General features: G+C 38.8%; 1 long non-coding RNA gene across 1 annotated transcript in view; it reads right to left on the bottom strand.

The window, feature by feature from the left end:
- Nucleotides 1–895: 895 nt before the first annotated feature.
- Nucleotides 896–15,568, bottom strand: part of LOC106997317 (uncharacterized) — a 140,313-nt gene continuing 125,640 nt past the window's right edge. Inside the window, exon 5 of the long non-coding RNA XR_013414953.1 lies at nt 896–3,971. This is a non-coding gene — a long non-coding RNA (uncharacterized LOC106997317). The remainder of the gene's footprint in view (nt 3,972–15,568) is intronic.

Raw genomic sequence — 15,568 nt, 5'->3', positions numbered from 1 at the left:
GCATTCTACCCTACTGTCTTAAAAAAGTTCTTGGACATAGGAACTGATTGTCCAGTTGTACTACACTGCTTAGCTTCCCCAGCATTCAAGTGTGGTCAAGAAGACTGTCACATTGTCAAAATGATGTTAGCAGAAGTGGTGGATGCTTTCAGTCATTGATAATGAGCTTTGATGTTCTCCTTGCTTCCTATTGGCTTCGAATGATAAATGCTAAAGCAATAGAGAAGCCATGCATTGAGGATGGCAGTGTGCTCGGCCAGTCTGATTCTCTGGTGATTTTGAGAAGCACAGTCTGCTTTTCCTAACTTGTTTGAACCATCATGTCAAGGTACTCTTTTTTTTTTCTGCAGAAGCATGACCTTTGCTATAATTAATACTGTAATATTAATTACCTTGAATTGTAAAACCTTTGTAAAGGTTTTGTAAAACTTTTACAGGATATATCCATATAAACGTTTTACAAAACCTTTACAAATGTTTTAGAATTGTAAAACCTTCAATTCTGTTGCTCTACTTTTCTTAGTTTCCATCAAAGACACTTCATGGTCCAAAATGCCTACAGAAGTGCCTGCCATTATATGTACATCTCAAGTAGGAGGAAGACGAAGGGACAAATACAAAAGAGAGGATGCTTTTTAAAGAGACTTTCCAAGAGTACCATGCTACACTTCAGTTTACATATTATTGGCAAGAGCATAGTCACTTGGCCTTATTTAGCTGCAAGGGAAATATATCTTTAACTGGGTGGCAAGATGCCCAGCTATAAAAATCAGAGTTGTTTTACTAAGAGAGAGGGTGTCTATGGGGAATAAAGTGGCATTTTCTTTTGTAAAGAGGAAATCAGTCTTTAATTTCTTATCGAAAGGAAAAATTTTTTAAAAGCAGCAATGAAGTTCATTATAGACATGTCAGAAACGGAACTTTTTTTTTTTTTTAAATTATACTTTAAGTTCTAGGGTACGTGTGGATAACGTGCAGGTTTGTTACATATGTATACCTGTGCCATGTTGGCGTGCTGCACCCATCAACTCGTCAGCACCCATCAACTCGTCATTTACATCAGGTATAACTCCCAATGCAATCCCTCCCCCCTCTCCCCTCCCCGTGATAGGCCCCGGTGTGTGATGTTCCCCTTCCCGAGTCCAAGTGATCTCATTGTTCAGTTCCCACCTATGAGTGAGAACATGCGGTGTTTGGTTTTCTGTTCTTGTGATAGTTTGCTGAGAATGATGGTTTCCAGCTGCATCCATGTCCCTACAAAGGACACAAACTCATGCTTTTTTATGGCTGCATAGTATTCCATGGTGTATATGTGCCACAGTTTCTTAATCCAGTCTGTCACTGATGGACATTTGGGTTGATTCCAAGTCTTTGCTATTGTGAATAGTGCCGCAATAAACATACGTGTGCATGTGTCTTTATAGCAGCATGATTTATAATCCTTTGGGTATATCCCCAGTAATGGGATGGCTGGGTCATATGGTACTTCTAGTTCTAGATCCTTGAGGAATCACCATACTGTTTTCCATAATGGTTGAACTAGTTTGCAATCCCACCAACAGTGTAAAAGTGTTCCTATTTCTCCACATCCTCTCCAGCACCTGTTGTTTCCTGACTTTTTAATGATTGCCATTCTAACTGGTGTGAGATGGTATCTCATTGTGGTTTTGATTTGCATTTCTCTGATGGCCAGCGATGATGAGCATTTTTTCATGTGTCTGTTGGCTGTATGAATGTCTTCTTTTGAGAAATGTCTGTTCATATCCTTTGCCCACTTTTCGATGGGGTTGTTTGTTTTTTTCTTGTAAATTTGTTTGAGTTCTTTGTAGGTTCTGGATATAGCCCTTTGTCAGATGAGTAGATTGCAAAAATTTTCTCCCATTCTGTAGGTTGCCTGTTCACTCTGATGGTAGTTTCTTTTGCTGTGCAGAAGCTCTTTAGTTTAATTAGATCTCATTAGTCAATTTTGGCTTTTGTTGCCGTTCCTTTTGGTGTTTTAGACATGAAGTCCTTGCCCATGCCTGTGTCCTGAATGGTATTACCTAGGTTTTCTTCTAGGGTTTTTATGGTATTAGGTCTAACATTTAAGTCTCTAATCCATCTTGAATTAATTTTCGTATAAGGAGTAAGGAAAGGATCCAGTTACAGCTTTCTACTTATGGCTAGCCAATTTTCCCAGCACCATTTATTAAATAGGGAATCCTTTCCCCAAGAAATGGAACTTTTTTTAATCTACACCTTCACAGGCCCAAGATAAAGTTTTTAGAATCTTCATTAAAATTTATACTTCTAGGAGTTATAAGCACCAGTTTCATTTCCAACATGTGCAGTATTAAAAACTGCACCTGAATAGGCTGTAAAGTGGTTAGTAGGTCACTTAAGCCAAATGAAAGCTCTGAGCTTCTCCACCTGGACAATGAAAATGAGAGGTGTTTACAAAGAGATGTTTGGGTTTTGTTTGACCTAAGTGAAGGGGAGTATGCAACCAAGACCGTCACACAGAGCCATCCACCCTGCTGCCCCTTACAGTATTGTGTCTTGTTCTATGAGGATATGTCCATGTCAAAATTTTCGCTTAGGTTATGTCCAGTTTTCTTGTCCTCTTTCTTCTTCCTTAAAACCTTCTCTGGGGACTTTTCTTGAGCTAATCAGGAAGGCGTAGCGAGGTCTTTTGCAAAACTAAGGCAATACTCAAGGTCTTCATATTGTCGTCTTTCCTTAAACATGATCACAAATTCTTAAGTGTGGCTTGTACACTCATCAATTTTTGTAGGTAAGGGAATATTTTGATTTATTCTTCTACTAACATGACTTGTTATCTCTCATCATAAAAGGCAGAAGCATTGTAATTTTTTCATTTTAAATAGAACATTTAAATTTAAATAAAAAGTTTAAATAGAAAATTTTCTTTATATGAGAATCACTTTCTTTATCTGTACAATGACTAATAAAAATATTTTCTGTAACAATTTCTTAACAGTCTTGAATGCAGCCTTTACCTTTATTTTGTCAATAATAACAACAGTTTTTCATGTATAGAGCTCCTGCTGGTGGTCCTCCAGCACTTTGCATTTTTCATCTCATTTAATCTTCACAAGAAGTTCACAAAGCATATCTTATTTAATCTATTTTGTGGATAAGAAAACTGAGAATCAGAAAAAATGAATACTGAGATAAATCTTGTGTTACTGAAGTCTGATGTGCTCCTACAGATGAGGCAGTAGGATGGCTTACACTGCTCTCACCTGCCAACTCCCTCTGGAATCCCTCTAGCTGTCCAGCTGTCCCTCTCAGCCCATGGCAACTCAGAGTGCAAAGCCATTGTTAATATCTAGTCTTTAATTTTCTGTTAGTGCAGATTTTAAACTCAGTTCCACTCCACTCCAGCCCACACATTACAGTCATCCTTTTTCTGACAAAGGAGTAAGTAAAGAGCATTCTTACCTGATTGCACCGCCTCCCACCCCATGAGGTGCAAACCTCCTAGGCACAGCAGAGACAAACTATCCCGCTAAGTAAAGGGTAGCAGGCAACCACAGTATTCTGTTTCCCAGGGCTACTTTCCATCCCATGCTGACGCCATATTCTAGAGCTGTCCTGGTAGGAGTATAAATTTTACTACCCCTTGAAGCTGCCACGAAAGATTGTTAAACAAGACAGGAATTAACATTTTTATTCACCATGTCCTCCCTTTGGAAATGCTTTATGGCTGGCTTAGGCATTTTCCCTAGCAACCCATTCTCTATTTTAGGGAAATGGAAATAAAATACTTGACATTTACTTCATAGAGCAATTCAGAATAATATTAAGGAAAATTTGGAGCCATTTCTCAAGGTAGTTGGAAGGAGCATGGAATGGACGTAGTTCTCCATTGAGGGGTCCTAAGGCACGCTTTATCCTGACATTGGTAGAAGAGTAACATGTGGCCACATTCTGTATTCTTCTAAGCCGAGATATCAAAAGGAGGTAATCTGGAGAAGAAGAGAAAACAACTGGTTAACATATAGCAAAAACACATATTCTCTACTGATGATAACCCTAATTTTTCTTAGGCCCACGTCAACATTGGCCTGGTTTGGCTACATTTTCTGGTGGTCTGAGAAACCCTTGACTTTCAAATGACAACACTTTTCCTGGATGGAAAAGGGAGAAAGAAGCTCAGGATATTTTGAGTCAACTTAATTTATAAATTTGCAATAATACTAAGATTTTCTATTTTGTTCAAATGCAAAAATATTTCAATTTTTTTAATTGAAGACTTAGAAAAATGAATGAGAGTTATCTAGACAGTATTGAGTAGATCACATACCAGGCTACTTTATGGCATTTCATAGCCATTAGATGGAAATATACAACCTAACATCCCTACTTAGACACTTCATAGGCATTGCAAACATAATATGTCCAAAATCCAACTCATGATCTGCCCCACCATATCTGCTATCCCCATTTCTGCCTCATTCCCTACCATTGGTCTGGTTGTACACCCAGAAAACTGGAAATCTCCCTTGATGCCCTCCTCTTCCCCATTCCTGGTGTTTAAGCCATCATCAAGTTCTTTAATTTGAACTTCAAAACACTTCTGGAATTTATATACTTTCATCATTTCCATAGGCCAACCATAGGCGAAGGTGTCCACCTGGACTTCTATAGCATTCTGACTTTTTCTTGCCATATTTTAAATCGATTAATAACCACTGTCAAAATAACCTTTGAAAAATACAATCCTGATTGTGTATTTTCTTTGCTTAAAATCCATCAAAGATTCTCACCACTGTTGAGACAAATGTCAAAGTCTTGTCCTAGTCTTATGGCCCAGAAAGTCACGAAGACCTCACTTACCCGCAAAGCCTTCTCTTAAGCCAGTTTCCTGTTGGTTTCTTAGAGTGTTGTTTTTTTGTCTCTCTTTGTGTGTGTGTTTGAGTGTACACTAGTGTGTTTGTGTTTCTGTACTTTATAGACTTGCTATAGTAGGGATACAGAATTATTATTTTTCCTTTTACTCTAGATCTGTGTTTTGCCGCACTGGTTTGTGCCCCAATTCCAGAGAAGCCTTAATGTCACTGAGAGTTAACAATCGCTTGACACCAATCTGATTAATAATCATTCCCTGGTGCCTCCACCATGATCCTGCAGGTCAATGATCCAGCAGCACCTCAGTCCAGCCACGTGGCACACAAGTCATTTTAGCTTCCTCTGTCCAGTGTACGCCCTGGTAAGAAGCAACCTTTTTGCCTAGAGCGTTAGCTTCAGGAAAGTCTTATTAATCATCGCAGTTGCAATTCCTGTGCTGGTTCTTGTTCCTGGGTGCTGAGGGCTGTTTCTCAAGTGTAATGGCCCTCAACCTGTTAAGGAATCCCCCTCCCCCCTTTTTAATATCCTGTCATAAGATTAATAGTTCAAACGTGATGCCACATGCAAACAGCCTGATAAGATCTTACTTAATGAAAAGCAGGCAGAGACTTTCTTCTGTGAACATATGTCTTTTGAGAAATTCAAAGCAAATTGGAGATAACATGTAAAATATCTCAGGAAAAGAAAAAGTTCTAAATGAGAACATTTATCATCATCATAGATTCATGTGGGCTGTCAAGACACAATAAAGATTTTAACTCATTTTGTCTCAGGCAGCGTTTTCCACAAGGATTTTCATTAACAATACTCCCTGCTTGACCTGTTTCTGCTCAGCCACGTCTCCCACTGTGGAGGACAGGGTGTGAAATATATCTTTTCAAATGGATGTCATTGATTTTAATATACCTTTAATAATATTGCTGCTCAGTGTTTTAATTACTCATACTTATTGGTACTTCCGCCCTCAGGTGATTTTATCTAATAAATCTGATAAGTACAGTAGAGTCTAATATTCAGATATTAGATGCATAGCTCAGGCTGTGGGGAGACCATTTCGTCTGTGGTGGACTCAGAAATGGGTCAAAGGTGTGCCCTAAAGAGCCCAGAGAAGAGGAGGGCTTTTACATGTTCGGCAACAGCGGGACATTCTTCTCTGCTCCGGGCAGCAACACCAGGAGAATCCTTGACAATGCTGTTCGAATGAGAGCTTCATTTTGCAATCTCTGCCCAGTCTACCCCAATCACAATGTAATACTCCTTCTTTGTGCTTTGCTAGCATTTAGTGCTTATCATTAGTATTCAGCTTCTCATCTTTTATTCCAGTTAATTTCATGTGTATGCATTTTTGCCTATTGTTTTGGGTTGAAGTGAGTTACCCTAAAGTTCATATGTTGGGATTAACCCCCAGTACCTCAGCATATGACCCTATTTGGAAATAGGGATGTTGCAGATGTAATTAGTTAAGATAAGGTCATACTGGTGTAGGGTGGGCCCTGAATGGGGAAATTTGGACACAGACGCTCATACTGAGAAGACATGGTGAAGATTCAGGGTGCAGGGAGAACACCGTCTGCAAGCCAGAGAGTGCCCGAGGCTACAGGCACTGAGACCACAGCCTGAGTGCACCAGAAGCTACAAGAGAGGCCTGGAACAGATTCTCCCTCAGAGCCTTTAGAAGAAACCAACCCAACCGACACCTTGATTTTGGTTTCAGACTTTTAACTATCAAAACTATGAGACAATACATTTATGTTGTTCTAAGTCATGCATTTTGTTACTGCAGCCCTAGGAAAAAATAAACCCACTAAAGTTTAGCTTCGTTATGGGCAAACATTTCATTTTATTCACCTTTGTGTACCTGAAATAGTGTCAACATAAGACGGTTGGTTACTCAATAAATGTTTATGGAACTTTATTATATGAGTGGTGAAGAATGAAGACCCAAAATGTTAATTTGTTGGAGAGTAAGGAAGATGGTAAGAAGATGTACTCTTCTATTGCTTGGAAAGATGCATTAGGAGGAGATGATGACCCAAGGAATATATATTTTAGCAGGAATGGGCCAAGAAAGGTGGTCCAGATCTGAAGCCATAAGTAGCAAGCATTTATCTGAACATACCCCTACGGGGTTCTGGGAAACGCAAGGAAGGCTGGCAAACAGGCTCAAAGAAATCATACAAGACTGAATGTTAGGACCCAGTCTGCATTTACTTAGCCCAGGTTACAATGGGACAATAAACTCAAAAACACAGTGGAATGACTTGAGGGAAAACAATGAGTTCTTGCAAAAAACTGCAATGCAAATTACAGGCAGGACTATGGGACACAGAAAAAATTACTATCAAGCAACTGAAATTCCTCTGAGAGTCTCACATATATGAGACAAACAGGGAATACCTAGGAATTGTACCTGAAATTAACAGCCCTGGTGCTAAAGCTTTGGGGGACTGTTAAAGGAGAGATCTGTCTCGAGATGGTCCTTAAAGAGGGCTCGTTTTTATGTAGGATTACAGTACACTTGGCTACAGTCTGGGATAAAGTAACCTGACACAGTACATCTATTTTTGGTATCAGTTCACATCTAATTGAAGTGAATAACTACAACCGTAAACCAGTGACTGGCTCAAGCAGAAACCGCAAAGTGGTTGCTGTTATTCTGCAAGCAGCTCATGAGGTTCTCTTCTAGGCATATGTATTTGGCCCACATTCCATTTTTTAAGTTTGAATTAGTTGCCAAAAATTACCATTTGGAGGAGCATTGTTCAAGGTGTGGCTTCATTCCTTCATGACTCTGTCTTGGCCCACGCTGCCTGTTATGTTCCTGATCCTGAATTTAAAGGATGGCAGGGAACGAAATGATGAAACCCCTCTAGTTTTCAAAAATTCTTTTAAAAGTAGGATGTAGAATGATGTTGGCCTAAATTGTTTTAATTTACATATATCTAAATGCAAATTCTAGGATTGGATTCTAGAGAAAAATCATAGCTGTCCTACTTGTAACAAACATTTGCAGTGTAAAAATGTCTAGATGAAAATAAAGCATAACTCAGCCAGATGGATGGGGAAGTGATATAACTAATAAGAGTTTAAATAAAGTAATTGGTTTTATGATTTTGTAAGTAGAAAGTGAGAATCATAGAAAACTTAAAAATATATAAAATTATAAAGAAAAAAAAATCACCCACCATTCTACTACCTGAAGACAATTGTTGGGATTTTCTTGTGTCTTTTCTCTAGGTGGAATGTCACATTCCTTCTGTTTTTAAATCAAATTAAATTGTAGTCCTCACCAGCTGAGTTGGAGGAAAATACCAGCAATTATTAACTCCTATCTTAGATGGAGATTGGGTAGACAGAATGTCTTTTGAAAGACTCGTGTGTGGTTTTCTGCAGTTGAATTCTGAAAAAGAACATGCTTCTCCATTCCACACTGGTCACCACAGTTCTCCAACTTTTTAACTCCAGGTGTAGGAACCTTTGATATGGACTCCCAGTCCATGATTTTTAATATTCTACCATTTTTCCCCAAAACCTATGAGAGGGCACCACACACCTGCACTAGTCCTCCAAAAGTTCTATTACTAGTAGGCTGGCTGTCACCAGGTAGAAGGAAACTGAGGGGGAAACAAAAGTCTCAACCACTTCCCAGGGATGGGAGAAGCTCCTAACCTCTCCATTGCTAATTCTCCTTTTTCCACTTTTTCACTCTAGAAACACTTGCCTCCCAGTCATCCCTCCATATCCCCACTTAGCACAATCTCTTCCAGGAGGCTGGGGTGGAGGTGGGCACGGCATCTGTGGAGTGTCTGGAAACTTCTGCTTTGGACCTTCCCATTATTATTATGCCTGTAATAATTTTATTAATATTAAAGGCATAATAAAAATTTAAAAATAATTAAACCTAAAAAAAGAGGTAAGAGAGAGTCCTGGGTTGGGTGGACAGTCACACTGTTACAAGTAGAACAGAGATATTAAAGTCTCCAATGAGATATGGAAACACAGAGAATGGGTGACTTTCTTGAAATAACAACAACAAAAATACTCTTTATCAGGAGGAACCCAAACCGATTAATTTCTCACAAAATTTTTCTGCTATATATAGTTGATATAATTAGAATCATAGCATATCTGCAGTTCTCTATTTTTATTACATTATAGCTAAGCATTTTTCAATGTTATCAAAAACTCTAAGCAAACGTGATTAAGAGCTGCAGAGTACTCAAGCATGAGTATGCATCTATGCACATAATATTAGAATAGGCATCTAATATGGGAGTCAGGAGAAGCAACTATGGAACCAGACTGTAGTGACTCCAGTCCCAGTTCTGCACTTGTAACTAGTATAATCTCAATACGGTAATTAACCTCACCGCGCCTCAATAGCTTCATCTGTAAAATGAGCATAATAACAGTCTGCATTCAGGTTCCCATGAACACTAAATAAGCCAATCTATGTAAAGTCGTGAGGAAAGGGTCTTACACAGTGGATGAAAGACTGACAATTATTTTAGTATATTGCTGTGCTGTGTCGTTAGGACTAGGTGCTCTAGACAGCCACCCCTCTGTTTGAATCTGGGCTCTGCGTTCTATCATCTATGCGACCTTTGGGAAATTACTTAGCTTCTCTGGGTTTCAGTTTTCTCATTGATATGGTAGCACATTTTTGGGGATTGTTGTGCAGATTAAATACAATACCAAAAATGAACCCCTCAGCAAAATTCCTGGCAAAAGTCTTCAATATATTATGACTTAATCTTTCCATATCCCCTGTGCCTAACCGAAAGCCTTCTAAATAGTAAGTGCTTAAAAATTATTTGTTGTATAGAGGTTCACTGATTAAAAAGCTGAGTCGTAATGTACTAATGTGTTTATTAAAAGACCTCAAGGAATACACAAGGATTTAGGAATGGACAATATCTATGTGGAAGGAGACTGGGGAGAAGTAAGGGGAATTCACTTTTTCTCTATTAAAAGTTTACAGCAAAAAGAAATTTCACATTTTATTTTTACTACTTATAATAAAATTTTAAAAATAATTAAACCTAAAAAAAAAGAGGCAGCAGTAGGGTCCTGAAGATTCCTGAGTTGGGTGGACAGTCACACTGTTACAAGTAGAACAAAGGAAAAAGCAGAGTGGAACATGTATTCCAGATCTTTCAAACAGGCTCCAGATCTCATTTTCTTTTGACCTTCCCTTTGAGCTCAAATCAACAATCTACCAAGATAGATGATACGGTTTTGCCGTGTCCCCACCCAAGTCTCATCTTGAATTGTAGTTCCCATAATTTCCACATGTTGTGGGAGGGACCAGGTGGAGATAGTTGAATCACAAGGGTGGTTTCTCCCATCCTGTTCTCATGATAGTAAGTTAGTTCTCACGAGATCTCATGATTTTGTAAGGGGTTTCCCCCTTTCCTGGGCACTCATTCTTCTCCTTCCTGCCATACTGTGAAGAAGGACGTGTTTGCTTCCCCTTCCACCATGATTGTAAGTTTACTGAGGCCTCCCCAGCCCTGCCAAACTGTGTTAATTAAACCTCTTTCCTTCATAAATTAACCACTATTGGGTATGTCTTTATTAGCAGTGTGAGAACAGACTAATACAACAGAAATGTGGTGTTTTCCCTGAATAAGTAGTTTTCATATATATATATATGGAAATATATATATATAGTGTGTGTATATATGTATATATATGTATGTGTGTACATATATATATAAAACCATTGTAATATATCCTATTGTAATATGTTATATTAAAATCTTCTCTGTGTTTCAGTGAAGTGGTAAAAAAAAAAGCACTTTGTGTTTGTAGGGGAAAGAATTCAGCATAATTGGCAAGATCATGAATTTCCCAGGACTTCATATTTCCCTGTGTGCAGATGGGTCTTGCTAACAACCCACTCACACATGGACCTGGAGAAGAGGTGATTGGTGAGCTTTTCAGTAGACTCTCTCAGGTGGGTTAGGCCACTTCATCCAGCATTTTGGCAGCAGCTATTCACAGATGAGGGCCCTGTGCTCAGAGTAAGGCATGTTGTACAAAGAAGGGGTTGACCATTCATTCCACTTGTCAGATCATGGATGGAAAGCTCTGGCCATTGGGTCTGCTCACCTTTCTCCTGTCAGATCCCAATTCAGATTAGCGGAGCAGTCAGCCTGTCTCTTGTGCATTACAGCTTACTTCCTTCCATGAAGGAAGCTGCCATTTGGCTGCAGATATATTTAAATTTTCAGGTCTCAAAGAAAGGAGAAAGTTCCAGGTGCCAAGCTAGATAGAAAGATCTGTGTTCTTTGGTGGTGTCTTGTGAGCCTGAGATTTCAGAGAAAATGGTGTAAACTAGCTCCGATGCCACAGTATCAAATCAGAAAGAAAGGAAAAGACTTGGGCCTAAAGGCCTTGTTCTGGGTGGAAAAAAATCCAGAGGTCAAGACAACTTTAATTCAAATCCTGGCATTGCCATTTACCAGCGGTTTGACTTTGGCTTTCTCATCCTAGAAGACCTTTAGCTTCCTCATCTATAAAATAGGGATAAAAAATATCTACCTCAGAGAACTTTCAGGGGAAAACAATGGCATAAAGTGCTAGCATTTGATAGACATTCAACAATGATAATGCCAACTGTAATTATGAGTGGCTTTTATGTACATTCAGAGGATAGGGCATAGCCAGTGCCCCCACCTTGGCAACTTGAGGTCTGCTAAATGTCAGCCAACTTGTTGATTTAGTAACAAATTTGAGATAGTGTTTCTTCACAGTATTACTCTTTTTTTTTTTTTTTTTTTTTTGAGACAGGTTCTCACTCTGTCACCCAGGCTGGAGGACGGAGTGCAGTGGTGCAGTTTTGGCTCACTGCAATCTCTACATCTCAGGCTCAAGCGATTCTCCTACCTCAGCCTCCCAAGTAGGTAGGACCACAGGCACACACCACCACACCTGGCTAATTTTTGGATTTTTTGTAAGGATAGAGGTTTCACCATGTTGCACAGGCTGTCCTTGTACTCCTGAGCTCTAGCGATCCTCCCACCTAGGCCTCCCAAAGTGCTGGGATTACAGGCAAGAGTCATCAATTTTATCTTCCACATCTTAATAGAAGGCATTTATGAATAGCTTTCTTATCAACTTAAACATTTTGAGTAGGTCAACCCCAATGAGATATTACTCCATAGCCATTAGGATGGCTATAATCAAAATAGCAGAAAATGACAAGTGTTGATGACAGTATAGAGAAATTAGAACCCTCGTATATTTCTGGTAGAAGTGTAAATGGGGTAGCTGTTATGGGAAATGGTTTGGAATTTTCTCAGAAAGCTACATATGGAATTACCACATGACCCAGCAAGTCACTCCTACGTAAATAACCAAAATAATTGAAAACAGAGGCTCAAACAGGTAATCATATGCTACTGTGTATTGAAGTACTAATCCCAATAATCAAAAGGTGGTAACAACCCTAATATCCATCTACAGATGAATAAACAAAACGTTATATACGTACAATAAAATATTATTCAGCCGTAAAAAGGAATGAAATTCTGATACATGCTACAACATGGATGAACCTTGAAGACATTATGCTAAGTGAAATCAGTTAGACACAAAATGACAACTATTGTATGATTCCACTGATATGAAGTATCGAGAGTAGGCAGATTCATAGAAACAGAAAGTACATCAGAGGTTACTAGGGGATGGGGAGAGTGGAGAACAGAAAGTTATTGCTTCATGAATACAGAGTTTCTATTCAGGTTGATGAAAATTTTTGGAAATCGAAAGTGGTGAGGGTTGTACAACATTGTAAATGTAACTAATGCCACTGAATTCTCAACGTAAAAATAGTTACAGTGGTAAATTTTGTTATGCACGTTTTACCACAATAAAATGCTTTACAAAATAAATAAATGTTGACTTCTTATCTTTAAAATGTTTTGAATAGTTACACTTTCACATAGCTCAAAAATCATAGCAGTATACTTTGAGAATTCTCACTCTTCTCTCCAGTCTCATCAGTTTTATTCCTCTCATCACTCCCCACTCCCCACAGGTAACCTCTGTTACTAGTTTTTAATGTATATTTTAAGTATATCTTTATGCAAATAGAAAGCAAGACTAAATATGATTTTTTTGCCCCTTTCATGTATACATATATTAACACGTATGTACTGTTCTATATTTTTCCATTTAAAGATACATCCTAGAGCTATTTCCAGTATATAAAGAGCTGCCACTTTTTTTTTTTTTTTTTTTTTTTTTTTTTTGGCAGAGTCTTGCTCTGTTGCCCAGGCTGGAGTGCAGTGGCACGATCTCAGGTCACTGCAAGCTCCGTCTCCCAGGTTCACGCCATTCTCCTGCCTCAGCCTCCCGAGTAGCTGGAACTACAGGCGCCCGCCACCATGCCCGGCTAATTTTTTGTATTTTTAGTAGAGATGGGGTTTCACTGTGTTAGCCAGGATGGTCTCAATCTCCTGACCTCATGATCTGCCCACCTCGGCCTCCCAAAGTGCTGGGATTACAGGCGTAAGCCACTGCGCCCGGCCTCCACTTTCTTTTATGCTATTGTATAATAGTCAATTGTGTGTATATCCTATGGTTAATTTAACCAGTTCTTTAGTAAATAAATTTAAGTTGTTTTGAATTTTTGATGTTTACAGAGTTCTGCAAGAAATAATTTCATATATTTGTCACTCATATGTGCAGGGTGTATATATATGTGTGTGTGTGTGTGTGTGTATATATATGTATATATATGATCAAGTCCTAAGATGGAATTGCTGAAATCCAAGAGCAATTGCATCTGTAAGTTTGACAGCTACTCCTTGTGCTTCTCCACCAGGCTTGAACCACCAGCGATGATATAACAAAACCTTCTTGTGTTAAAATTGGCCAATATCATTCATAAAAAAATGACATCTGAGAATCTTTTCTATTTATATTGCCCTTATGAGTACAGCTAAGCATCTTTTCATATATTTAGAGATCATTTAGTTTTCTATTGATCTATAAGTTTTCCAAATCCTAAGCAATGAATGTCAATGAAAGTGTTTGAGACTGGGACAGGTGGGAGGGGGATAACTGGGGGATTGGAGTCTGTCTCATTCTCCCCATCTCTATTCCCATGAAACACAGTCTAGGTAGCTGTGTCTTCCTCAGGCAAAAGCTGCTTCTTGGTATCCAGGGAGAACCTGCTTTCCGCTGGAGCTGAGTGAGGTTTTAGGGAGAAGGTAGTCTGCCTTCTGTGGGCAATGGATCACAATTAGTAGGAAAAGTGAACTATGAGTCAATAAGCTTAATAAAATCACTTTGTCTAATGTCCTACCAACCTTTTCATGCAATTTCCAAAGAGCCGCCTGTGAAAATCTTCTCAAGAAAGATGATCACCTGAGCTTGCAGATTTCATACTATATAGCTCTTACAGCATCTTGGGAGAAACCACAAAGCCATTCAATCATCCCCTTTGAGATGGGTATAAATAACAACAACGCCACATAAATAGCATCAGTTGGCTGTGGGGGCAAGCTGTCATTTCCAGGAGAGGGATGTGGTTTTCTACCCAAGGGTGCGGCATATGATATTAAAAAATTCCCAAGATAGCAGAATTCAAATGTGTCGTTTTTGTCATTAAGCTGCCTGCAGGTGTTCCATTTAGATCAGATGACACATTTGTAAAAACCAGAAGGAAAAGAGTGGGCTTTTGCTTAATTCATTGAATCCCAGAAGAAAATGAACATTTTTTTCCCCATGACAAACTGGAATTTGCCTCAGATGAGCCTGACATATTGCCAGCCCGCGGTCTGACTTTGTCTGAGAACGTCACTCCACTCCTCCAAAGTTGCCAGGATGAGAGGCCAAAAGGAAAAAGAATGGGGCTTTTCTAAGGCTGCTGGATGATATCTTCCCCACAATCCATCCTGATGTGTCACTGCAAGTGTCCAGGGGACAAAGGTCAGAGAGAAAAACAAAAAGGGAGGCATTCTTGGGCCCAGAAGTGACTTCTGGTAAGATGAAGTAACGAAGGGACATGATCGATTCAGGACACCTACAACCAACCTGAGGTGGACCAGAATTTCTAAGTTTTTAACCAAGAAATATTGATTTATGTTTATTATGCTTTATGGCACTTTAGAGCAATTTATAATACTTACATTAAGGAATGGATGGGCTGGGAGAAAAGCCAATATGGGCATGAAAAAAGATGAAGTGCTGTCAGGAATAGCAACTTTCAAGTATCAGGTGCAATTTCTTGCTTTTGCATTTTATCTGAACCATTTTAACATTAAACAAGAAAACGATTAGTGATTTTAAGTTACACAAACAAAACAAAATGAGGTAAATTAAACAGACCTAAAGGAATTCTTAAAACACACACACACACACACGTTCTCAACTGTTAGTCAGAAAACAAAAATAAAACCCTTCCACATATACTTATTTTAAAAAATGCATATAAAATGAGGGGAACAAAGAGTACTGTATAAAATGTGTTTTTATTTCAAATATGAGTTGTGTTAATAAAAACAAACAAACGCAGCAAACTACTGTGGTTCTTTGCCAAGATAGTCACTTTTCTTTCCTAGTACATTTTGATGAATTAGGAAAGCCCTCAGAGACCAGAGACACTTTCCTTGTATATGTCCCACAAGAGCACTTCCAGGATTTTGGCATTAAATAAACAAATAAAAATATGCAACAGAGTCTTCAGAGACAATAATAATGC

The sequence above is a fragment of the Macaca mulatta genome, chromosome 3 (genome assembly GCF_049350105.2).
Source record: "Macaca mulatta isolate MMU2019108-1 chromosome 3, T2T-MMU8v2.0, whole genome shotgun sequence".
In the NCBI taxonomy this organism is placed as follows: Eukaryota; Metazoa; Chordata; class Mammalia; order Primates; family Cercopithecidae; genus Macaca; species Macaca mulatta.
This window is presented reverse-complemented; position numbering and strand designations above follow the sequence as displayed.